Here is a 26041-nt window from a genome sequence, read left to right on the forward strand (position 1 = left end):
AGATAAGCAAAACAATATAGTTTTCAAATACTGCTGATCTTTTATTCAAAACTAGACTTTATTATTCATTTGAAGTTTAATTTAATTAAAAGGAGTCTTTATAGCTATTTTTCGAATAGGAGAGTGTCTCCCCCAATTTACATGGGGAAATTTATTTATCAATAAAAGATAAAAACATTATTTTTCAATAATGTTCAGTAATGTGACCTTTAGAAAGTGAACATGACAAATAGGATACAGTGTTTTTTTGTTAAATTATTTATTTGGGGGTTGGGGTTGTGGCTCAGCAGTAGAGTACTCATCTAGCTTCTTCAAGGCCCTGGGTTTGATCCTCAGCACCACATAAAAATAAATACATAACATATAGGTATTGTGTTCAACTACAACTAAAAAAATCAAAAATTTTTAAAAATTTATTTATTTACTTATTTATTTGTCCTAAATGTACAGTTTGTATTATCAACTCACTTCATATTATATCATGAATCTACCATGGCATCCTGATTTTTGTTAATGGCTATAGAACATTAATATTATATATTAAATAAATATGATGTCTAGATATAAAAAATGATAAGCTTTAAACTTATGATTCATATGAAATTACTGAAAAATATCAATGTCATCTCTGGTATTGGATATTTAAATGGTTCCAGGTTTCATTATTATATATAATGCTATCAATAACAAACATAAATATTTCTTTCATATTTTTGGCTATTCACATTGAAGAGGCAAACAACAGGGACTAATATTACCAGATAATAAAAACTGACTTGGAATTTCTTTATAGAATTCTTTATAAAACTGTGTGGAAATTTACTAATTAGGTCAGTAAGTGTCAACTCATGGTTTAGATGCCACTTGCCAAACAATTTTCCAAAATGTTTATACCCATTCATAAAAGGAAAAAAAAATCACATGGTTCCTATCTGCCCACCTGCAAATATAGCAGATGTTTAAAAAATTATTTATTTGTGTTTTAATTTAAATAAAATTTTATACACGAATAGGAATAAATTTCAGAACCTCAGATGTTGCCTCACAAAAGACAGAATTCCCTAAAACCTCTTCCAGAATTTAAAAAGAAAGGGACATATTTAAAATTTTAAGGCAGGGATTTCTTTTTAGTGGATAATAATTTTCCAGAGAATAAAACACAATCAATAATTTTTTAAAAAATCACAGTCCACCACCGATATCTAAAAGGGGAAAAGAAACTTCTCTAAATAAAATAGAATATTTTTCATCAGTGAATACGCCAAAATGGCATCAAATTTACAATTCCTTAAGGTTTTGGATTTTTTCATGCAAATCATTTATATTTTTTGTTTCTTTTATGAACTGTTGATTCTACTGACTCTAGAAAATATTTAATACTTTTGGGGGAAAGGTAGACCCAAGGTGTGATTAAAACACTAACTTTTATCACAAAAATCACTGTGAAGACAAGGCAAATTTTCATTGAAATCGTGCTATTAGCCACTTGAGCCATATAGTTCACCCAGAGGATGGAAAAATTGACTGTATGGCTCTTTTCACTATGAAAATTCTAAAGAGAGTAATCACTGGATATTGTTCACCCAAGAAAATGGAAGGATCATGGCAAGAGCTGTCTTGAAAATAAAGCTCCCTGGCAGAGCGTCACTGAGTTCAATTTCCAGTATCACCAAAAATTAAAAAAAATAAAAGACTACAAAGACAATTTTAAAAGAAAAGGGAGATAAAGACAGTAGTATATATTCTTATTAAATTCATATTTTCAAAGTAGAAATGGATTAAAAATGTGGCATATATAAACAATGGAATATTATTCAGCAATAAAAGAAAATAAAATCATAGCATTTGCAGGTAAATGAATGGAGTAGGAGAAGATAATGCTAAGTGAAGTCAGCCAATCCCAAAAAACTAATCCTGAATGCTTTCTCTGATATAAGGTGGCTGACGCATAGTGGGGTAGGAAAGGGGAGCATGGGAAGAATAGATGAACTCTAGATAGGGCAGAGGTGTGGGAGGGGAAGAGAGGAGGTAGGAGATTAGCAAGGATGGTGGAATGTGATGGACATCATTACCCAAAGTACATGTATGAAGACATGAATTGGTGTGAACATACTTTATATACAGAGATATGAAAAATTGTGCTCTATATGTGTAATAAGAATTGTAATGCATTCCACTGTCATCTATTTTAAAAATAAAGTTAATTTTTAAAAAGTGTAGGCATTGTACTTTTGACTGTTTTGCTTGTTTTGGTTGGCCTAATGTGAGCATAAGGTATACATGTACGTATATGGAAGCATCTATAAAATGAGGAAGGCACAGGTAGAACAGTATAAAACACAGAAAAAATTTATTCACCTTGACATTCACATAATAACCAGGAAAACTACATTATAAGTTTTGAGAAGAAGTCTTAGTCAAATCATAAGAAGAATATTTTTTTCTTAAAATTTAAATATAAAAATACAAATCTCTGTCTTCAGACACATGTTGCAACAACATGACAGGCAGTATAGATGGGCTAAATGATATAATGGGATGACCAGTAACTAGGGATCTCTGCTCACTAGCTTCCAAATTGCTTAATTCCTATAAGTATTTTGCTTTTAGGAAGAGTAGCTGGATGGACTGTGACCTCCTGAACTGCAGCCTGGAACAGTGAAACAAGGATGGTAGAAAAGTGGTGAAATCTGAACAGAGTGTGCAGTTGAATCAACAGCAATGTCTTGATGTTAATTCTTAGCCTGACACTGTACCTTGTTTTATAGGAACATATAAAATATTAACACTAAATGAATCTGGGCAAAGGGCACATGAGAACTTCCTACATTATCTTTTCAACTTTTCTATAAATCTAAGATTATTTGAAAATTAAAAGTTTACTAATTGTGGGAAGGAGATTTAACTATGTAGCTATGCACACAAGAGCACAAACCTGAGCTGTAGTGATGTTCTGATAACAGCAATGGAGATGATTGCACACGTGTCATTTCAAAAACAACCCATGGAGAAAAGAGGAAGTAGTGGTTGGGAGAGGGGCACCTGGGCCTCCCAGTTCTGGTCATGTTTTACTTCTTGACCTGAACTGGAGGTTGCACAGATGTCTTCATTTTTTTGGTAATTCACTGAACTGTACTTTTGGTTAATTACCCTTCAGTAAAAGAAAGGATTTAAAATACTTCAGTATACTTGTAAATACTTTCCCGTTCCTGGTAAAGGGGAGAATGATCACAGTATATGGAAATAAAAGAGGTGTACAAGTAGGGGGATCCTGTGTGGACCCAGATCCAATGGTCATTAGACTATAAATTTAAAGCTTTTAGAGCTAAGGGACCTTGTACATGGCCAAATCCAGTCCTGGCAAGTTCTTCAAGAAGGCAGGTTTGCAGGTGCTGCTGTGGTGGACAGACAGGGCCAGACACATGAATGCAACCGAGACATCTGGGGAGTGAAGTGACTTCAGAGGCCGAATGTGCCCAAAATGTACAAGAACTATATTCACAGATCCCTGGCCCTCTACTAAATCTCAAAGCCCACAGCCAAGACTACTGAAACTGTATAATTCCAATAGAGAACTACAGTAAGTTCCACAATCTTAATAGACTTATCATAAACATGTTTTTCTATCATCATTATTATTTTTTCTTTTTTTCTTTATTTCTTACATACATGACAATAGTGGAGTGCATTACATTCATAATTATCCATTCACAGCACAATTTTTTGTAACTCTGTATATAAAGTATTCTCACACCAAAATATGCCATTATACATGAGCTCTCTTTTTTTGCATACAATTATTATTATTCTTATTATAAAGGTGTATTAAGAATTGTATATTTTTTTACCCTGGATATATCTCTGTTTTTTCAGCCTATATTAGATTTCATTCTACCATTATAGCATTAATATATTAACATATGTTATTTATTAAGTAATAGCAAATCTATTAAAACTGAAGGGCTACTAATCAACGTATTAATTTTGAAAATGAGAAAACTGATTCCAGAGATATTAGTAACTAGACAAGAATATCCAGAATTCAATTTTTTTCTGAACAATAAATTCAACTGGATTTCTTCCCCACAATTACTGTCTAATGACAATATACAATAGTTTTTGGCTTAGATTCTTTCTTGTGTAATTCCATTAGTTGTGTTTTTTTCTGAAAATATTTTCTATTGAAAATAATTTGACAGTATGTTTGGCAATCATGCACAAGAAAACAAAAATCTTCATTGGATACTTAAAATAAATTAAGGTGCTTCTTATTAATGTAAGAGTTAACTCATAGTATATTAAAGGGGAGCTTAATAACTTCTTTTGAGAAATCATAATTTTAGGTAGACAATTATGAGAAAGCAAAAGCCACATGATTCTTCCATAAACTCCAAGGTGAGAGATTGATGCCCTGGTTTGTCAAGGGTTCTTCACCAGTACATCTGAAATTCAACACAAAAATATATGACTATATTCTAAGAATCTTTCAAATTTTACTCAATATAGTTGTTATTCCTAAAGAAGTCTATAGGTCACCTAAATCTTCAGTAGTTGCCATTTCATATATAATAGGTGACAGTTATTGAATATTTAACATTTGGCTAGATATACTAAGCATCTTGTGCCTGACAGCTTAGTTAATTCCTAAAACAATCTAAAGAAATATAAATATTATACACATTTCAAAAAAGAAGTGATGCAAGCTTAACTTACTTGGCCATGTTTACACAGCCATACTGTGAACAAATTTCCTAGGCTCCTCAGATTCACTTGTCTTCAAATCTATAATGCTGTTCTCCTCAAAGGAAATACTGATGGAGTAATTTCATTTACACCTGGTGGGGAAACCTCAGTTTACCTGATGTCACCTGTGGCTCCTGCCCATATGATCAAAGCTCCTTATAGTTCTGCTTACACACAAGACAGTCAATCCAAAAAAAGGCTAAGAATTCTAAAACCAGGATCAGAGGGGAGAAAGGGCTTCTGAACAAAATCATGTTCTATCAGCTCTTGCACCAAGCCTGTAATGAGCATTGCAGATAATCAGTTATAGGAAGATAGCAGGAGGCCCAGGATCAGGCTTGAACCTTAGGTAGCAGCTGGAGCACAGCAGGATAGAGTGAGTATCCGTTACAGGTCACAAAAGCACCTGAGTAGGGCTCATCCAATAATCCACAGGTTCAAAGACTATAAGCCCTTGCTAAACCATTAAAACAGTCTATTACAAATTCAAAAGTTTCTGAAAAAGAACTCATTTTTTCACATTAGATAATAGTTTACTGTTAAGAGAACAAGAATCACACAGCATGATCACATACACTAGTGTACAACACTCACTTTACAAGTGAGAAAACATAGGCTCAGAAAAGCTTATTGACTGTGAAAGAATCCTTACCAGCTCTAAGCCCAGAGATCTTTCCACATCATACTATGATAGTAAGCAATTCCAATGTGACACTGAATGCAAACTTACATCACATAGTTGGAACAGCTACTGCTTTCTGTTGTATTGAGTTCTGGACAGTAGTTTCATCCCCAAAATTCATTGTGCTGAATAGCCTAAAACACAAAGGGGAGCAGGGCAAGATAAATAGTGCCAAGGGATTATCACAATTATGTCCTCAGGTTTTATCTTTATTATTATTATTTCTAAAAATATTCTCTTTCCCTTTAATGTATTTGCCACACCAAAGTAATTAAAATTATTTTTCCTGGAATTCAAGTGGCCTAGGGTTGTGATGTTGCCTCCCACTGGCTGAGAAAGGAGAACTCTGGATAGATTAGACTGTGGTTACTTTCTGCTCTCCCAATTTTATACCTCAAACATAATTAAAATGATACAATGGAGCACAGTAATATTGCTGATTTACAGTAACAATCTTTTCTTGTTGTTTTTTTTTAAATCTAGTTGTAATTATGGGACCTGGAAACAGTCATACTGTATTGACACAGGTTATTCTGGTGTAGAGTAGTTCACTATGGTTCTTTGTTTCTCTTCTAACTTTCCTTTTGATATCAACTATAAATATAATTATATGGTTGTTTCTCTTCTAATTTTCCTTTTGATATCAACTATAAATTCTAATCCCCCATCCTCTTATTTATTTCCTTACATAATTAAAGCACAACATGCTTATAGTCATTAGTTAATCTTTTCATGTTACTATAATATTTCTCAAAAACTTTCCTCTTCCTCAAACAATAGGTGACTGGGGAAAACCCCCCATGACTCCAGGAACATGTGCTAACTGACATTAACAGTAGAGTTTCATTCATTGCTCTTGAAAGGAGAGTCCCAAATGGGGGACATTCACAGATCATGGCTGGGAAAATGAGCCGGTCAGGTTTTATTTTGATTTTGTCACAGATTGGGAACCCACTTACTGTAACAAATGAAGACAGCCTACCATATACCCATCATGAAGGATACTGATGTACTCAAGCCATGAGAGCCAAGGCAGGATAGGAATGGAATTCAGTAACACAATACATAAACCCTACAAAAGGCAAAAATACATGAATCAAAATCCAACAAGTGATTTTAAGATGATTCCTAGATAAGACCCTTTTCAAGAACCCTACAACTTTCCAAACATTTCTGCTAGGAACAATTCTCTTCAAATTCCTTTCAGTTACTCTAAACAATAATCTTCATCCTTTGAATATGTATACCTCTGAATATCAGACATTGTTTGTGGTATGGAAGGAATGACCACATACCTATATCTATATTATATATTTTAATTATTTAGAAGATCCCAAATGATTAAGACCATGTCCTCAACATTCTCTGTTACTTCACACAGTGGAAGTTTAAGAAGTAGTAATCTGTTGGTATGCAAGGGGCATTGGTTGCAGAACCCCAGTCCAAAGATACAAAATCTGAAGTTATTCAAGTCCCTTCTTTTTAAATGGTATAGTATTTGCACAAATGTAACTCATGTACTTCCTTTTTGCTTTAAAATCATATCCTGTATATTTCAAATCATTTCTCTATTTCTTAACAATACTTACTACAATGTAAATGCTATATAAATAGTTTATATTGTATACTTTATGGCATAATGACCAAAAAATGACATTAAGAATAATTTGGCGTTCAAAATGCAAGCTTTAGATGACCCAAAGTCTAGAACTGATCAACAGAATAATATGATGAAGTATAGCAGAAAATGTGGCTAATCCTCCCAATTCAAGCTACCAGAAATCAGTATCACAATGGAGATGCCAGGAAGGACTTCTCAGAACACAAGGGACAGCTAAATGGTGCGGTCCTAAGTGATACCAAGTGCACTAGGATAACAAAACAATGACAATGTTATGTGTCTGCACACATTTAGACTTGACCTAACCAAGTCAAGCCTAAAACATACCGTCTCTGAGTAAAATGTGGTTTCATGACTGTGGTTTTAAGGTTCTACAAAGAAACCCTTACATAATAATCAGCCGAAGCATCCAATAAATCAAAGAAATCATCTGTATTTATTAAAAGATATTTTATTTATTAGATGACATATAAACAAGGACATCACTTTCCCAATGCAATACATTGTAGTTGACAAAGTCAGAAATGCAAGAATTAAACTATGACAAGAGCTTATGCTAATTATGTATCACTGAAAGACATTTATTATACCAGAGATGACATGTGCATTGATTGCCTAAGCATTCCTATTTAGTCCACGTCATGGGGCAAAAATGAGGGAACTCGTTCTGCTCATCTGTTCATTCACCATGTGCATACAAACATTAGGGCCTTGTGAGATTAGAACTAAGTAACCATTATAAAGAAAAGATAAGCAGAAATATTTGATATAAGAGATTCTTAGGAACACAGAAAGGAAGTGACCTAGTTCTATGGACTTTGGAATTTTACAGTATACTTAAAAAACTGCTTTTCAAAATACATGGAGGACCCAGATAGGACACTCTCTCTCCATGCCACACACTATAACACTTCTCAAGGAGCTTCATGTTTACCTTGGAGAGCAATGAATCCAATTGTTAAACAGCTGGCAGTTCTATATAACATCAGCATGAAAAGTAGGCAGAAAAACTACTGTTCTTGTTACACGGGTTTTAAAGTTCAAGATTTTATTCAATATTATCAAGAAGTGTCTTTTAAAAATTCACTAGTAAAGAAATTTATACTAACTACATTAGAACAGTGGCAAAATAAGGTTGGATAAAGTTGAGAAGGTGAGCTGGAATATTCTCTAGACTGTATCAATCTATATCCTCATGGAGCATCCAAATCCCATGTTTAGAATCCTCAAAATATGTTTTAAATGACAGGAAAAGGTGCAGGAAGAACAAGGGGAAATTTCCCTCTCAGAGAAGCACAGTTATTATTCACCAGTATTAACAGATAATAGGGCTCCATAATTTCTGCTATGGACAAATGTTCATGTGCTCCTATATCTAGCATCAGGAAACTAGTTGAATAGCATACCATCAAAAGAGTAAGCATCATGATTGAGAAAGTTCTTGCCTCCAAGTTCAATCCTTAGAAAGACAAAAATGGTTTAGCCCTGCTGCTAGGACAATATGTATTCAAGATCATTTACCATGCAAATGTTAATAATTCAGAGAAATTAATACCTGAATGAAAAAAGTTATCCATATCCAACTACCATGAGACAGCAATTTCAATGTTCACCTGTATATAACTGCTTAGAGTTATCATACAGATTTTTTTGGTACACTTAAATACCAAATCACTTTTCCATATAGCACCTGTGTTTCCCTATGTGGAATTATGACTAACTTCAGAACTGCTTAGATGGAGAGATACAGGCAACATAATTGTCCAAATTATATTGATTTTTCCTGTACTCAGACACATTGCTCACGGTTTGTTGTCACTTCATTAGTGAAGAAAGACAGGGATCAGGTTCCACAACCTCAGTGGATTAATTCCTGGGGGAAGGAAAGGTATCTCCATAACCTAAGTCTCCCAGACAAACCATCATGTGGCTCTGTGATAGAGAATAGAATAAGATAAACATCACAAACTACTTTAAAAACTGTAATCAACTAACACTATGGGTCATACAGTCTAATGATTTTGGAACAGCTGCAAGAACAGGAGTCTGGGGGTGTATATTCCATGACCAATTCTTTATAACATATCTCTTATTTATAAAATTGAAATTTTACACTTTATAAGTGATTCTTATCCTATAGTGTGTTTTCATAAATATATATATATATATATATATATATATATTTCTGGTGCATCTAAAAGAGAGAGACATAAAAATTCAGAAACAATGACCATGTGGTGAAGGCTGAGAATAATGTAACAATTATCTATGAAATCAATAAACCCCAAAGTCATCATCTTCCTCTCATTAATAAGGAGAGAAGGAAAGAATACATGTGTACACAGATTCCTTATCTTTCTGTATATCTCTGTATATGTTATTGATAAGCTTACCAATCAAATTTTATCTGTATATAGAAATATCTGTTGAGATATAACAGAAAAAATATCAATAGATAGGAAATAAGTATCACAGATCCTCCAGCATAGTCTCAAAGTGTTTTATAAATTATTTCCATGTTTGAATATGATACATGGCATCTCAGTAAAACATAGTTTTTTATATTGAAAGTTCTGTTTATCAGGGCACAGGGCACATGTGTGCAGCCCCAGTTATTGGTGGGATAAGGCAAGATGATTTAAGACCAGCCTGAGAAGCTTAGAAAGACCCTGTCTGAAGATAAAATTAAAAAAAAAAAAAACTGTTAGGGATATAGCACAAGGGTAGAGCTTTTTTTTTTTTTTCTATCATCCATTATACCCAGCACAGCATCAAAAACAAAAACAAAAATCTTCACTTGGAAAAGTCTTGCCAAGAAAGCAAAAATGAATGGCTATTTTAAAGAGTTCACAGTGGATACACATTTTCCTAGATGAGAGAAAGCTCAAATGCTGGGTATGAAGAAAAACTAAGTATGATAGAATTCTTTGGAAAGTAGGAAAAATTCTTGAATTTTTATGGTCAACTTTTGTTTTATGTTTTTCTTATTCAATGAACAGAAAAGCAAAAATTAAAGGAGAATCGAAATTGTTTGAAATGTTGTCACCATTTTCAATGATGGTAGGTTATCAAACACAAACCAAATATATAATGAGAGCAACTCTTCACAAACCAGAGACTGTTTGAAGCCAACAGACAAGAGAAAATTTGGAAACACTTCAGCCAGAAAAATGATGACCTTCTCATGAATACCTAAACCAGAAATGTAAGTAACCAAGAAAACCAATCCTTGCTGTCTTTTAAAGTAAAAAAATAAAAAATTAAAGAACTTCAAGACTTACTACATTTTATAAGGCTAACAAAGCATAAAACAATGGCCTGCTCCTTTGCTGATATGCACACCACTGAGTCATAGATGCATTATAATGTCTTGAGTAGAGGAAACAGTATATTGAGTCTGGAGTCTACTAGGTGGAAAAGACAAGTAAGTGGGATTAGGAGCATGCCTCAGTGGCAGAACAATGGCCCAGTGTGCATAAAGCCCTGTTTTCTTTCTTTTTTTTTTTTTTTTTGTAATACACATTGAAAAAAAAAAAGAAAGATTGAGAGAAAGAGAGAGGAAGAGTGTGAGTTAAATAATAAGGGCAAGGTTCATATACATTCCCACAGTATGCTTGCATATCTATTCAACATGCATGTGGTCAAATCACATTATTTCTACACAAAAATCTTGTCAGCAATTCATGAGTCAGTTTTACTGATGGAATGATTTTCGTCCTAGTTTAATCAATAAGAATGAAAGCATGTGTCAATACACCAGCACAAAGACTGAAACACAAATATTCACAGTAACTTATTGGTAATAGGCAAAGCCTGTGAAGCCTGTGATAGGTCATCAAAGTGGTCTTTTAAAAAGTTCATATACATACTTGATATTTGATAGTAATTTTTTCTCAACTGTTTTCTAACCAAATAGAAAGCCACTCTTCACTTTTTCCCCCAATAGCAGATGTTATGGAAACTTAACACAGCCCCTTCATGAAATGTCTTCAGGTCACTGGAGGTCATCTCAAGGAGGTCAGTGGTATTTCTTTATAAAAATAGGATAAAGTCCTGGTCATTACTGGAAAACATCTTGACGTATTCTATCTTTCTGTAGAGGGGGAAACAATAGTAAGTTGATAGTCCATATAAATGTGATTGTAAACACTTGAAAATACATTTAAATCAAGTCTGTTTAAAACTGTGCTGCAGTAGATTCCTTTCTAATGATCAGCTCACATTACTATGATGAGAACAATCTTAGAACTTATAATTGGAGGAAAGACAACTTAGAATTCTTGTGCTCAAAATAGATGCCAAATAATTTTCTAATAATTAAAGAGTATACAAGATACTTGAATCTCATAATGGAGGAAAAAGTCAGGGGAGCATTAGACTTGCCTGGTGCAATACTTGAAGTATAGTATGACACAACTTAAGTTTAGGGATGGTCTATAGGATCATCATAATCTTGTGCCACCTTTTTTCCTTCTTTTTTAAAAGAGTTTATAACATTGTTGTTACAAATACAAGCTTAGTCAAGCAGTCAAACACATAAAAATCTCTCAGAATTTAAAATTTTGACTTTATATTTCTGGTTGTTATGCACCTTCACTCAGTTGAGAAAGTAAACTCCAACATAATTTTTCACAATGGCAAATCATTTCCTTAATGGCCATTTAAATGCAGCAAATTTTTAAATTAACTATGAAAATTATTAAGTAAATCAAGCCAATAGTTAATAAGCTCCATACTTTAAAGCAAAAACTGAATATTACATTCATAAAGTACATTTAAAACATTTCACTAAATAATTTGCAAAAGACCCATTAAAATATTTAATTGGAATAAGACACTGATGTGAACTGATCTTGTGCAAGAGGTTTGAAATGTTACCTGCAACAAACCTAGCTTTGTTTTTGAAAAGCCAATGTCATCCATGAAGAAATTTCTCTCTGCACCTAGTTTTTTCCTAAATAACAAAATGCTAAACAAGAAATGAGTAGGAAAGTGAGGTAGCACACTCAGTCCTCAAGACTATGGGGTCAGCAAACATTAGGCAACAGAGACTGAGAAAAGCAAAGTTACAAAGCTAACTATCAGTGATGCACAGGCATACATATCAATATTGTACTTTCCTCTAACACAGTGCTAAGGCTTTCACGAATTATAGAGGATAAAGGCATGTGGAAACTAATCACTAGAATAAACCATGATAACTCTTACTTTACTAGCATATTAAAATTATATCACTAAACAGAGACCTAATATGATGAGACAGGTAGCCCATGGAGACTATTTCTTCTGATGAAAAGAGCCCAAGTGGACTCTAAGACTGCACCTCTACATGTGATGACATCAATGAGTGTCTGGGTGCCATGAACAGGAGCTGAGCACAAAGGAGATAAGAATGACCCTTACCCTTGAGCAAAGCAGATATGCCACCAGCTTCTGCTTGCAGCGCAGGAGGAGTGGACCCCACCTCTGCTCCACAGGGGAATTACAGTTCTGGGAGTGGGCATCACCTCCATGAAACCCCATCCTTGCCTCATTTGGGTGAAACATTATGGAAGGCCTTCCCCTCAATAAATAGGGCTTCAGGCATTCTCTCTTTTTGTCTGCCTCTCTTGCTTCTCTTGTGGGAGCTGGGGCCAAGGAGCCATCACTGAACCCCAAGAAAAAGGTATTTTTTCTGTCTCTGTGTGATTATTTTGTGCCAACACAATTCACTAGAGTGACTCTGACTGATTTGGTCAAAGAATGGAGAAGGGAAATATTTACTCACAAATCAGTTTCTCAACTCCCAGGGAGTTGAGAGGTTACAAATGTAGGTTACAAATAATGAGGAAGGAAGATAGTTTATTAAAAAGGAGTAATATCCATGTCTTTATTTTTATGGGAATAGGTAGAGATCTTCAACAAACTCAAATGCTCCCCATTTTTTACTCCTTTTATGAAAACCTCAGGGAAAGTCATTGTTAGAGATCAAGGCCATCTATGGAGTCAAAGCCACCCTAGATGTCCTTGGTCACTGTTTTTTTTTTTTTTTTTTTTTTTGTGTGTGTGTGTGTGATAATTCTCTGGAAAGATTTCAGATGAGTTTCTCAGAATACCTCAGGCATGAGTTTAATAGAAGCAACAGGAGAAAGGAAGACTCTCAAGGGAGACAATGGATTCTCTAAAAGAAGAGAGGGAGAGTGCAGCCCTCCTGACCTCTAGTTTTATTGGGGATAGCAGGAAATTTTCAGAGAGTCATACAAGGTCCACCTCTTGACTTTTCACTGATAGAAGGATTGCATTAGACTTTCAAGTCACCACTGCACAGAGTCTTTCCCCATGAGGAGAGATTTCAATATTATAATGACACATTAAAAATTCAAAGCAATTCTGGATCACCTTGGCCCATGGTGATCATTTCTAAATAGAACTTGTTCTGTAGATTTTATTGGTAGTATACTTTGCTTTTAATTACTCTGTCTCATTGGTTTTTGGAATCTGGCCTAAATGGAGGTCACAAAAGTCCTCCTTCAGAGAACTTGTGTTCTTCTTACCAACAGGAAGGAGTCTTTGGCCCTGCATTTCTCCTGCAGATAACAGGTTGTTTACTGAGGAATCTTATTAGACTTAAGCCAGACAGAGCTGCAGGTAAGTTGCTTTTAAAAACAAAGCATGTGTGGGTCAGCACAGTTTATAGAATTGCTCCCTGAACCCTATGTTTCCACCAATTACATCTATTATCTATCACCATCGCCCTTTCTCTTCTTTCCCAAGGCTGGCCTCACCGAGCTGGCACTGTGACCAGATGACCAACAGCAGAGAGGGGTGGTTACAAAATTTTAGAATCTGGAGATCCAAGGGAAAAACAAAAGGAACAGGCTAAGGTCAATCTGAGTGCTTGAGTTAGAATTTACCAGTAGCTTTACAGCATAGGATCTAAAACCCAGTCCTTCTGAAACTGAGAACTCCTGAATTTCACATGAGAACAAAAACTCCCACAGGCTGAAGATAGATGTCAAGGAAACTAAGACTGACAGATTCTCTGGCTAAGTACAGCCTAGGTATATGTACATATGTATATTGCTTACCTCTCTTTTCTATAAATTGTACCCCTTTGTGGTACCAGCAGAAAAGCAAGAAACCTAGCTCTCCTTCTCCCCAGTTTTATCAGTTTCTCAACTCCAGGGGAGTTGAGAGGTACAAATATAGTATACAAATAGTGAGGAAGTGAAATAAGATAATAGAAAGGGGGACTATCTCTCTCTCTCTCTCTCTCTCTCTCTTTATGGGAATAGGCAGAGATCTTCAACAAACTCAAGCAACCCTCATTTTTCATTATTTTAATAAAAACCCCAAGGAAGTCATTGTTAGAGACTACAACCTGGAGATCCAAGGGGAAAACAAGAGATTCAGGCTAGGGTACATAAAATTCATTTTTTCATCATTCACTCTTATGTGGGTAAGCAGCCTAATCTGTTCAGCAGAGATCCAGGTAAAATCCCTGGATTGGCTGATTGGTAACATTTCCACACATGTCTCCACATTAAGGTCAACATTCCTATTTCCTTCCAGCTTATAATTCAATCATAATCATAACAACCACTTATTGTGAACAGAAACTCAGGAGAGAACACCAGCACTATTTCTCAAAATTCTGAGGAGACCTGCAGTAACAAATGTATTTTAGCTGAGGGTAGTGATGCACAACTATGAGCCCAGGTGCTTAGGAATGTGAGGCAGGAAGCCAGCCTCAGGGATTTAACAAGACCCAGACTCAACATAAAATTTGGCCAAAAAAAAAGTTTGAGTTGATAAAATAACTAACATTTTTATTTCTCAAAATATATAAAAATATATGAAACCTCAGCAATTTAGCAAGATCCAAACTCAAAATTGAAAATAATAATTTGAAAAAAAAAGAGTGTAGGTAGAACTCAGTGGTAGAGTTGTCTCCTAACATGAATGATGTCTTAGATTGAATCCCTAGCACCAAAAAATATTGAAATAATGAAGGAATTCCCATTATAACCCAGTAAACAAAAGTACAAAAGTGTGTGTGCACATGTTTTCTGTGTCTGTGTGTGTCTATGTGTACAAGTAAGTGCATAAACTCCAGAAAACCACAGATTGGTCTAAATTATTATATAAGACCCTATAATCTATGAGCAGTGGCATTGTCTCAAATCAAATGATGTCTCAGTATGCATGCAGGACTATAGAATTGCTAGCATCACTAACATCAATGTATTATGCCTAAAATAAAAATGGATTTAACCTTAAAAGACTTAATGTAAATTGCTAATTACAACCAGGTCCTCTCTAGTATATGAAATTTAAGGTAATACCAGTCTTTGTAGAAATATACTTATTATGTTACAAATCTATTACACACACACAAATTATGTTACAAATCTATTACACACTGCACAGTCTGAAAAAAAAAAGAGATTTTGGTGGAACAATGGGAACAGTGAATCAGGTGAGATTAATAATTGATTGTATTTCATATAATAAAAGAATCTTCCATGAATCAATACTAATATAACAGTCGAATAAATTAAGAAAAAGGGAAAAATCTTTCTTCCTGGAAAATTTAAAAGTGCATAAGAAATTAACCATTTTTTAAGCACCCATCCTTAGATTGACATAACACCAATTACAACATGTTCCAAAAGTGGATGCCAAAATTCATCAATACAAATTTAAGAACAAACAGGATATTTGCATAACCCAAGTTTGTCTCCCAAGATATATCTTAATTACAAAGAGAAAATGATAACTCTACATTGACATCCTGACAAATATCACTCCACCAAGGCTGACATCATTAGGAATGAGATGCACCAACATCACACACCCCTGATACGATGAACTGTAAAGGCCCTTTACTGCTGTGGTATTTTTCTCAGAAGGCAGGCCCTCAATGTAATCAGGAGAAAACATCAAACAAATAAAATGAGGTGCATTCTACAAATAAACTGATTGCTATCTTCAATGGTGTCAAGATCATGAGAAAAATAAAGGCCAATAAAAATATTACAGGAAGGAGGAAACTAGATATACAGCAGTGAATTGCAATGTGAGAACCTAGATTGGACCTGAACAGAAAAAGACAGTGGAAAAACTATAAATCTTGGAATAAAGTAGGTAACTAATAGTATTCCAAATAATTTAATTAGTAATATTAATCTAATTAATAATAGTATAGTAGTCTCTAATGTGTTTTATTAGTTTTGATGGTTGTACTCTAGTTATGCAAGATATTATGTAGACTCTTAATTTTTTTTACCTTTTCATTAAGTCAACAATTGTTTCAAAACTAAATAAACTTAGTATCTTAGCAAAGCTCTGAGCAACTTAGTGAGACCCTGTTTCAAAATAAAAAAAAAATAAAAGGGTTGGGGATGTGATGCAGTGGTTAAGCACCCCTGGGTTCAGTCTCTGACACTACTCTCCAAATACAATTAAAGTAAATATAAACTAGCAACATTTTTTCAATGTTTATAATAGAAATGTAGTGTTGGACTTAACCAATCATCATTGTTCCTGAAGTTTTCCTTATCAAAATCCATACATCCCAGTCATAACTTATTCTATAAAGCATTGTTTTGTGAAGGATAACATATCAGAAACCTCTGTTCCTAGCCAGTCTGTCATATTTATGATTAACTGATATTCAAATGACATGAGCCATGAGATCCTTCTAGAAATTAGGTTTGTGGAGATGTCTCTGGCACACTGAGGGAGGAGTTGGAGCAGGAAGCTTATACTATTCAGAAGTGTTTGTACCTCTTCCCTTTTAGTTGGAAAGAGTGGAAGAAAGTGTGAAAATTGCTCTTTGCAAGGCACTTTAATTATCTCTTTGTATGAATCATGTATTGCTGTGAGGCATACATTATTCCTAGAGATAGTTATTGAGGGGGCCTCCACTTCCACAAGTGGCATTCTGTGAGGCAAATGAAGCTCATATTCTTGAGGGAAGGCAGATCTATATATATGTATGAAATCAAGACACAATGACTGATTTGTAAGCTCAGAGAAATTACTTACTAGCAAAAATAAAACTATTCAGGACCAACTGCAATTGGTCCACAGTCCCAAGGTGATGGCTTATCCCTGGGTATTAATTGACACTGCACATGTCAGATGCATTTTATTCCTAGCTTTGATTTGAGAGTAGAAATGGGTAAGTGCTTTGGCATGAGTAAAATATTACCATTAGGCCTAGGTATGACTGACATGATATCACTATATTTTCAACTAAAGGTAGCCTACAGCCTTTTAGTTTCCGAAGTACACTTATGTTTTTGTTGTTTTTGTTTGGTGTTTGGTCTTTTTTGTGATGCTGGGGATTTAACCCAGGGAACTGTGCAAGGAAGGAAAGCACTCTACCACCTGAGTTATATCGCCAGCCCCATACTTATGTTTTACTTGAGTAATTGTCATAGGGAGTATATTAGACAGATACCACACATAATCATTTCACTGCTGCTAAACTTTCACAGCACAGAACATATCTGTGACTGCAAATTGAGGGAGGTTCCCACACACACTAAGCAAATCTCCAATGGATCCAGATAGATATCCAGTAACTTAAGTGAAAGCATTAGATATTACAAGTTAAGGGTTCAGTCCCACAAGACTGGCCCCCAGTTCAGATATAACTCCCAATAGTAGGTCAACATCTGTATTTATGATTGATTAGATGTACATCATGGTTCCTATGATCTTCTGCTCAGGTTGGACAAATTTGCTAGAATGGCTCACAAAGCTGGTATGATGAAGGATACTAAAAAGGATACCAGTAGATAGCCAGAAGGCAAAATGCACAGGGTGAAGTTAGGAAGGGTCCACAGTAAGAAACCTTCTGTCCCTGAAGAATTGGAAAATGCTCCCTCCCTGCACATAGATGGAAACACTAAGCAAGAAGCTCATCAAATCTCACTGTTCAAGAGGTTGTAAAGAGCTTAACCTACATCCCCCAGGTTCCCTTCCCAGAGGTGCATGGTTGTGGATAAAAGTTCCAATCCTATAACACTTTCTTCAGACCAGCTCAACCTAAAGCTATCAAGTATTACCACCCTCTACCACCTCACTAGCATAAATTCAGGTGTAAATAACTGGCCTCTTTGATGTTGGGGTATAGCTAAGTGATAGAGCCTTGTATGCAGAGACACTGGGACTGGCCTCATTGTGAATTATAAAATACACTCCTATGAATCAGGAGACTCCCAGGGCTTCAGGAACTCTGGGAAAGGGATAAGAATGAAGACTATGCACATTTTATTCAAATCCCTTTTTTTATGAAACAGGATAAAAGGAACGTAAAGATTACAAGTTCAAGTCAGGTTGGCATAACCAAGAGTTGGTTTCCTTAGACTTTCCTAGCACAATAAGCATGCAGAAAAATAATGGACAAGTCTTACTTTCTAGATTTTTACAATTGTATGACTCTGCATTTATTAAGTACAATTGGATATTATAAAAAAAGTTATTAGTTATTAAAACAAGAGACAATTCTACAAATACATTATCTTCAGGATAAAAAAGGCATCAACCCAGTTAATTTCTATCAGTGTTATCAATTAATCTGCAATGTCTAAAATGTCAGCCCCTGAGACACAAATGGCTATTAAGCACTGGAAATATAGAGTCTTAAATTGAGATATGCTGTGCATATAACATACACACCAGATTTTGAAGAATTACTATGAAAAAAAGTAATGTAAAGTATCTGAATAATTTTTTACTGAAAAGTGAACTTATATTATCTTTAAAATACTATTTTATATATTTTAGTGTGCAGATAGACACTCATTTTACAGTTTCCCAACAATATTGCTGTACTGTCTTCTTTGACCTTTACAGCCATGAGGTTAGCTGAACAAGAGAGGCAATGAGCTAGTTATTGACATGCCAGCACCAGATCCTAGGGCCTTAGACTCTTACCAGATCATGACTCCACAGGCTGAACACTTAACAACAGTTGGAACAGAGAAGCATCTTCCTAGTGAAGGGTCAGGTAAGAAAAATAAATATTCTCAGCCCACTTCACACTGTACTACTTTCCTGGGATTTTTAATTGGCCGTAACTCACTTCTGGGCTCCTTAAATAAAATATGGATGATTTCTGACAAACTTATATGATCCCTGATCCCAGAAGGAAGTTGTCATTCTAGATGAAGTGATTTATCAGAGGTAGAATATCAAGGAGTGGTACAGTTTACAGCCAGTTAGATAGGTCTGGATCTCCCTTCTCCCTATTCAACTCATACACAATTTCCTCTTCCCTGCTGGCCTTAATTATGAGCTGTTCTATGAACAAGTAGGAAAGATATAAACTCACTATGAGGTTAGGAGAGGGAAGAAGAGAAGGAAGGAAGAATATAAGGAAGGTGATAGGAAGACAGGGAGGAATAAAAGAAGGAAAGAGAGATGGACAAACATGGTGAACATCAATAAAACAGCAGACTATTGTGACCTGTGAACTCTCACCTTCCTTATGTATAAATACTGGACCAAAACACCTACTTGGAAAACAGTACCCAAGGAGTGTGTGTGTGTGTGTGTGTGTGTGTGTGTATGTATACACACGTGTGTGTGGGAATGCAGATGCACATATGTATACATGCAAGCTAGGAATAGAACCAGAGCCTTGTATACACAGAGCATGTACTCTACCACTGAGCTACACCCTGAACCCCTACTTTGTCCCAGCTTCCAGTGACTCTTGGAATTCTCAAATTCCTCCAATACATACATGATGACTAAAATTCTTACCTGGAAGCTTAAAGTGAGCATGAGAATGGTTATAAGACCCACTTGCGCATAGTAAGCATTCAATTGCACATTAATGGCAACTTCCTTCTATTATTCTAAGGATCTAAAGAATTGTTTTGAAATATTTTCCACGTTTTTATTGGTGCATTATTATAGTACATAATGGTGGGATTTGTTGTTATATATCCATATATGCACACAATATTATTTGGCCAGTATGGGATCTAAAGATCGTAAGCCATCTAAAACTAATGGAAAGAGTGAAATAAAGTACATGTTTTCTTTTTCCTTCTCAGTATTCTGCTGTCCCTTGTTACTTTTCTATCCCTTCTCTCCACCATAAAGTACAATCAAGGTGGGCCTGATTGAGGTAGTGCTGATGGTCATGGGAAGCTGAAGGAATTGACCTCTAGATGAAGGTGTGATAAGTTTGGGTACCTCTCAGACTGTCTTTCTTGTATTTCCTCTTTTTTTGCCCCCTGAGGATTGAACTCATGGCCTCTCACATGCAGACTCTCCAGCCATTTGTTTCAATTTTGAGACAGGGTCTTAGTAAGTTGCCCAGGCTGGCCTTGAACTTCAGATCCCACTGCGTCAATCTCTTGACTAGTGAGGATTATCAGCATGCACCACCAGGCATGGGTAATTCTTTCTCTTTCTTTGTAAGTCACTCATTTCCAATGGATTCAGAGGGAGATTAAAAGGCTTATTAACTTTCTAGACACTTCTGGAATTAACTTTTGAGGACATCTGTATGTGAGTGTGTCACCTGGAATATAGAGGAGACTGAGTAATGGCAATGGGAGCATCCTAAGTGCTATCCTATAATGCATAACACAGTGAATGATCTATGTGAGCTTCTTAAGATGGTTTTTGCAGTTGTAATTTTTCTTTTCCTAAGTGTTGTTACCAGAATTCTAGACCTGATAATTGATTCTGAATCCCAATCAATCAGGTCTGGGCACTTGCCTCAAAAACCAAACATAAAAAGTAATAGTGAAAAGCAGGTATTATGTAGGAATTCAGAGACACCAAGATGGTAGAGGCAGGGTATAAGAAAAATACCACTGGAAGACAAGAGAGGAGATGAAACATCCTTTCCCTATTTATGATAAGTCCCATCATGTTGAAAACTCCCACCACTGAAGTCTTATGGCCCATGGTAAATTCTGTCACAGGTCTGATAATCTAACTAAAAAGGGTAAGGAGGACAGTATTCTAATTAGATTTTCTAAAGTGACCAATGGGGGAAATTGAACACTATTCTAATCAGGTATTATAAAGTAACCAATGGAAGCAAATGGGGTAAGGTTTTCAATCATGTCCATTTAGAGAAAAGAATGTCTTACAGCTCAGTATATAAAACACTAATTTCCAGCCACTAGGCCCTTGAGCCTCTCTCTTTTGCTTGGCCCACTCTCTTCTACCTTAAGGAGTGCTACTTCCACCTTCACTTTCAACTATTCTGTGCTTTTCCTGCTATTCTGGTGTGCCTTACTCAGTTCTTGGTTCAGGACATGAAGAACCTTGACCTCAATTGGACTATACTGGTTAAAGTTATGCCTTAATCAGTGTAGCTATAACAGGAAACAAAGGGGACCAGTGTTTCCAGCATTGTCTTTGGGTGAACTAACTATGAGCTTTCAGATCATGCAGACAAGGAGGACCAGTAGTCCTGGGAAAGCTGTGGTCTAGGTGATCACATGTCAGGATTTATCAGATGGAGCCTTTTCTCAGATTAGAAAGCTGGGGGTGCGTATATTTATAATTAACTGAGAAATTTAGAACCTGAATTTCTGATCTTATATTTTTCTCTATGGTTTTAATTTTTTTAGTATTATTTTCAATATGCATTGTAACAAGCTGGTTAATTTTTAGTGTTATTAAAACTCAACTAATCACAGGAAAATGACAAATAATAAGCAAATCAGTAAGCAAATCTCCCAAACTTTTGTACAAACTTTACATCCTGGGAATAAGAAAAAAATATATATATATATTGTCCCCAGAAGTTCTTGTCAGTACCCTGAAGACAATGCTGGGAATGCTGGTCCCCTTTGTCTTTCTCATGTAGCTGTATTGATTAAATAAAGTTCCTTTCTTACTTTTAGCCATTAACTTTTTCATTTGATTTTTGAGGCAAGTGACCAGACTTCATTTGTTGAGACCCCCAGAAATGGATTTCTCGACTAGGACTCTAGCAACACAAACTCAGCCTTCTCATTCTAGCTATATGTTTTTCCTAAGAAAATGGGTATATAATACCCACCATCCTTTCCTGCCACACAAATTTGCTTACTCAGTAGTGGTTCAGGCAACCAACGGCTTAGGTCTCAGGATGGAAGTGCTCAGAAACAGAGTATCAACAGTCTTTAAATAAACTTTCAAAGGAGTAAGCTGGACCTTCCAAACGGACCCAAAGAAGGAGCTTCCTCTCTGCAATGATGTCAAGGATTTGTTCTGTGCAATTCCTGAAGAGCTTCCCCAAATACTCCTGGATCCTTTCCACACTTCCTCCTTCCAGTGTGTCCCTGAGACAGTAGGGACTCCCTATGAAAAACACACCCCCTTAAGATTAAGAGAGTAGGAACTAGGAAAGGAGAAATGAGACAGACCCAACCTCAGCTCTCCACCCCAGCTAGAGGAAAGGCACTTCCAGGACCTTAACTTATAGCCTGTCTGCCATTAATAGTATGGTGGGTGTTCTTCCCTGCTATCATTGTGCATGATTTGTACTTTCTTCCACCCTTATCTTTGTGTTCTCTTAACAGCTGCCAGAACTCCTCTTAAACACAGGGCTAGGATTTTATAGAAGATGCAGCACCAATACAAGGAGTGAACATGTTCCTAGGTTCCAAAAAATTGACAGTTCATTTTCCAGGTAGAAGTGTTTGCAAACAAAAACAGCAATCATCCTTTGAAAACGTACACCAAACCAATGAAAAATTCCTGCACTCCAGCCCATGCCTGCAACAGGTACACGTGAAAAAAGAACCAGTCCCTTTGTATTTTCAAGCAACCAGTCTAACCGTGTCAGAGCTGGGCCTCCTTTCAGTCTCCAGAATTACCCCAATATAGTTTCCCTGTGTATCACTAGAAACACTTCCGGTTTTACCAACAAAAGAAATTCCCATTTCAGGTACCAGCCCTCAGTGTTTGTGTGAGGGTGTTCCCCTTTCCTTCTGTGGTCTGGCGACATTGTCTGTGTAGACCCAGGGCTCACAATAGCAAAGGAGTCCTTCCTGGGACTGTGACCCTGAGGACTCCATCTCTTCCCTACCCTGGGGCAGGGCACTAACGGCGGGTGGCCTCCTGGAAAGGTGCAGGGCGGCCAGGCTCAGTGCTGCCAGAGGCTTGAAGGTGGCAAGGAGGTGGCCTGGAGCTGCTGAGGAGGCACAGCGGGAATGCGGCTTCCCCAGGCAAGAATAGATCAGGGCTGGGCTGCCTGAAGGGCTAGGGCGAGAGTGGCCTCTCCCTGGCTGGCCTGATTGCCTAGTGATGGATGAGAGAGGAAGGAGGAAGGCGCAGGGCCACTTGCCAGGCAGCACTAAGCATCCTGGGACCTGAGAGCCAGATTTAAAGAGTGACTAACACAACACTACCTTTCCTTTTTCTTTTCTTTTCTCTTCTCCCTCTTTTTTTCTTTTTCTCTTCTTTTCTTTCTTTCTTACTTTCTTTTTTTTTAACAAATAGAGTAAACAGAAAGTGGGTGTATGATTAAAATATAGAGAGATAGCACAGAGTGTGTCTGTATTGGATAGGGGTGAGGGTTAAGTGCCCAGATGCTAGAATAGAAACACCTGGGTTCATATACAGCAGATAGTGAACAATTAAGAAATGATTCATTTGAGCTTGTTGTGGTGGTGAGGGCTAGTAATCTCAGCTACTGAGGAGGCTGAGGCACGAGAATCTCAAATTCAAGGCCAGATAGGACAAGTTATGAGATCCTGTCATAATATTCAAAATAAAATAAAGTGGGTTTGTAACTCAGGGTTAGAGTACTTCCCTAGGTCTGGCCCTGGGTTTAATCTCTAGAAATGCCAAATAAATAGAAATAATTCATCTGCAGTCAAGGGTTTCTTGACCTATCTCCAGAATAGGATATACAGATACTTACCAGAAATGGGAGGTTGTGTACTCTCAGTACACTCCTGACTGTGCTCACTAGGCTACAATTGGTTTTGAACACTGAAAACTCATTAAAAGTTGCCCTGGTTTCTAGTTCTAGTCAGATATTTTCCCTGTGCCCAGCAATCTGCGAGGCTTTTTCCTCTCTGGTTCTTGACAATCTAAGTGATAGTCCCATCAACTCTCAGTTTGAATTAGGCCCCAGTGGCTCCCATTGGAGTCCTTTTCACTATTATAAATGCAACTAATAAAAACAAAACAAACAAAAACAAGAACAGATAAAGTCAGTGGAATACCTGTGGCAATTACAAACAGAATCCATTCTTAGCAAGATGAAATATATAATAGATCATTCTTATCCAGATGATAAACATGCTTTGCATCACATTTCATAAATATTTCCTTATCGAATTCTCATCTGTTTTTAGTCCCCACTTTGAACAAGCATCCTGAAACTAAATGAAGTCAATTTAGTCCCAAAGGTTTTAATGGCAGAGCTGCCTGTCCACAGAGCCTCGCCATCAGCCTGAGTTCCCCTGGCTACCTTCCCTGGTAAATGTCTGAACTCAGGGACTGCATGATTTCAGAGCCACAGTGAAAAATGCAGCTAAAAGTGAACAAGTCCTCCGGGTGCCCCACTGTTTAGCCCCTTTCTTCCATATAAAAGGAGCACAATACTTATCTTAGAGGTGTTCTGTGAAGGAGATATGAGACAACACAGCTATGAACAGGGGCCAGCAAACAGAAGTGAATAACTAAATATCTCTTTTTTTAAAATTTTTTATTTGTTTTAATTAGTTATACATGACAGTAGACTGCACTTATATACTTTTATATATATCATACATAGATGGGATATAATTTCTCATTTTTCTGAGTATACATTTTATAAAATCACATTGGTCATACAGTCACATACATACATGAAGAAATAATGTCTGTTTCATTCTACTATCTTTCTTATCCCCACATCCCTCTTCCCCTCCTTTCACTTCCCTATACCTAATATAAGGTAATGCTATTCTATTTTTTGCATTAAAATTATTAAAATATAAGTATATATACCACAATTTTTGTATCTCTGTGTAAAGTATCTTGACACACAATTCAAGTCTTCATACATGTATTTTGTATAATAATGTCCATTACACTCCACCATCCTTGCTAATCCCTTGCCCCTTCCCTTTCCCTCCCACTCCTCTTCTCTATCTAGAATTCATCTATTCCACCCTCTCAATCCCGCTATGACACAACCTCCTTATATCAGAGAAAACATTCAGTATTTGTTTTTTGAGGGGATTGGCTGACTTCACTTAGCATTATCTTATCTAATGCCATCCATTTACCTGCAAATGCCATGATTTTTTTCTTGTTTAATACTGAGTAAAATTTCATTGTGTATATATGCCACATTTTTTTATCCATTCATCCACTGAAGGATATCTAAGTTGGCTCCACTGTTTAGCTATTGTGAATTGTGCTGCTATAAACATTGATGTGGCTGTGTCCCTGAAGTATGCTGTTTTTAAGTCCTTTGGGTATAGTCCAAGGAGAGGAATAGCTGGGCCAAATGGTGGTTCCATATCCAGTTTTCCAAAGAATCTCCATAATGCTTTCCAAATTGGCTGCACCAATTTGCAGTCTCACCAACAATGTATGAGTGTACCTTTTTCCGCACACCCTTGCCAACACTTATAGTTGTTTGCCTTCATAATAGCTGCCATTCTGACTGGAGTGAGATGATATCTTAGAGTGGTTTTTTTTTGCATTTCTCTGATTGCTAGAGATGATGAGCATTTTTTCATATATTTATTGATTGATTGTATATCCTCTTCTGAGAAGTGTCTACTGAGGTCCTTGGCCCATATGTTTTTTGGGTTATTTCTTCCCTTGTCATTTCATGTTGATCTTGTTTCTTTTTTTCCAGTTCTATTAGACTGGTGTGTTATTGTTTTTACCCTACAGATTTGTAGTGCTCTTATATGGTTCCAAGATCCCTGCTTTGTGGGGAAGGACAATGTTAACAGATCCTAATATCAACAGTACATCATCTATGAACAAATTATTGTTATTAAGACATTTTAGTAGTCTAATGTCCAGAAATGTTG

The sequence above is a fragment of the Urocitellus parryii genome, assembly GCF_045843805.1.
Source record: "Urocitellus parryii isolate mUroPar1 chromosome 10 unlocalized genomic scaffold, mUroPar1.hap1 SUPER_10_unloc_2, whole genome shotgun sequence".
NCBI lineage: Eukaryota > Metazoa > Chordata > Mammalia > Rodentia > Sciuridae > Urocitellus > Urocitellus parryii.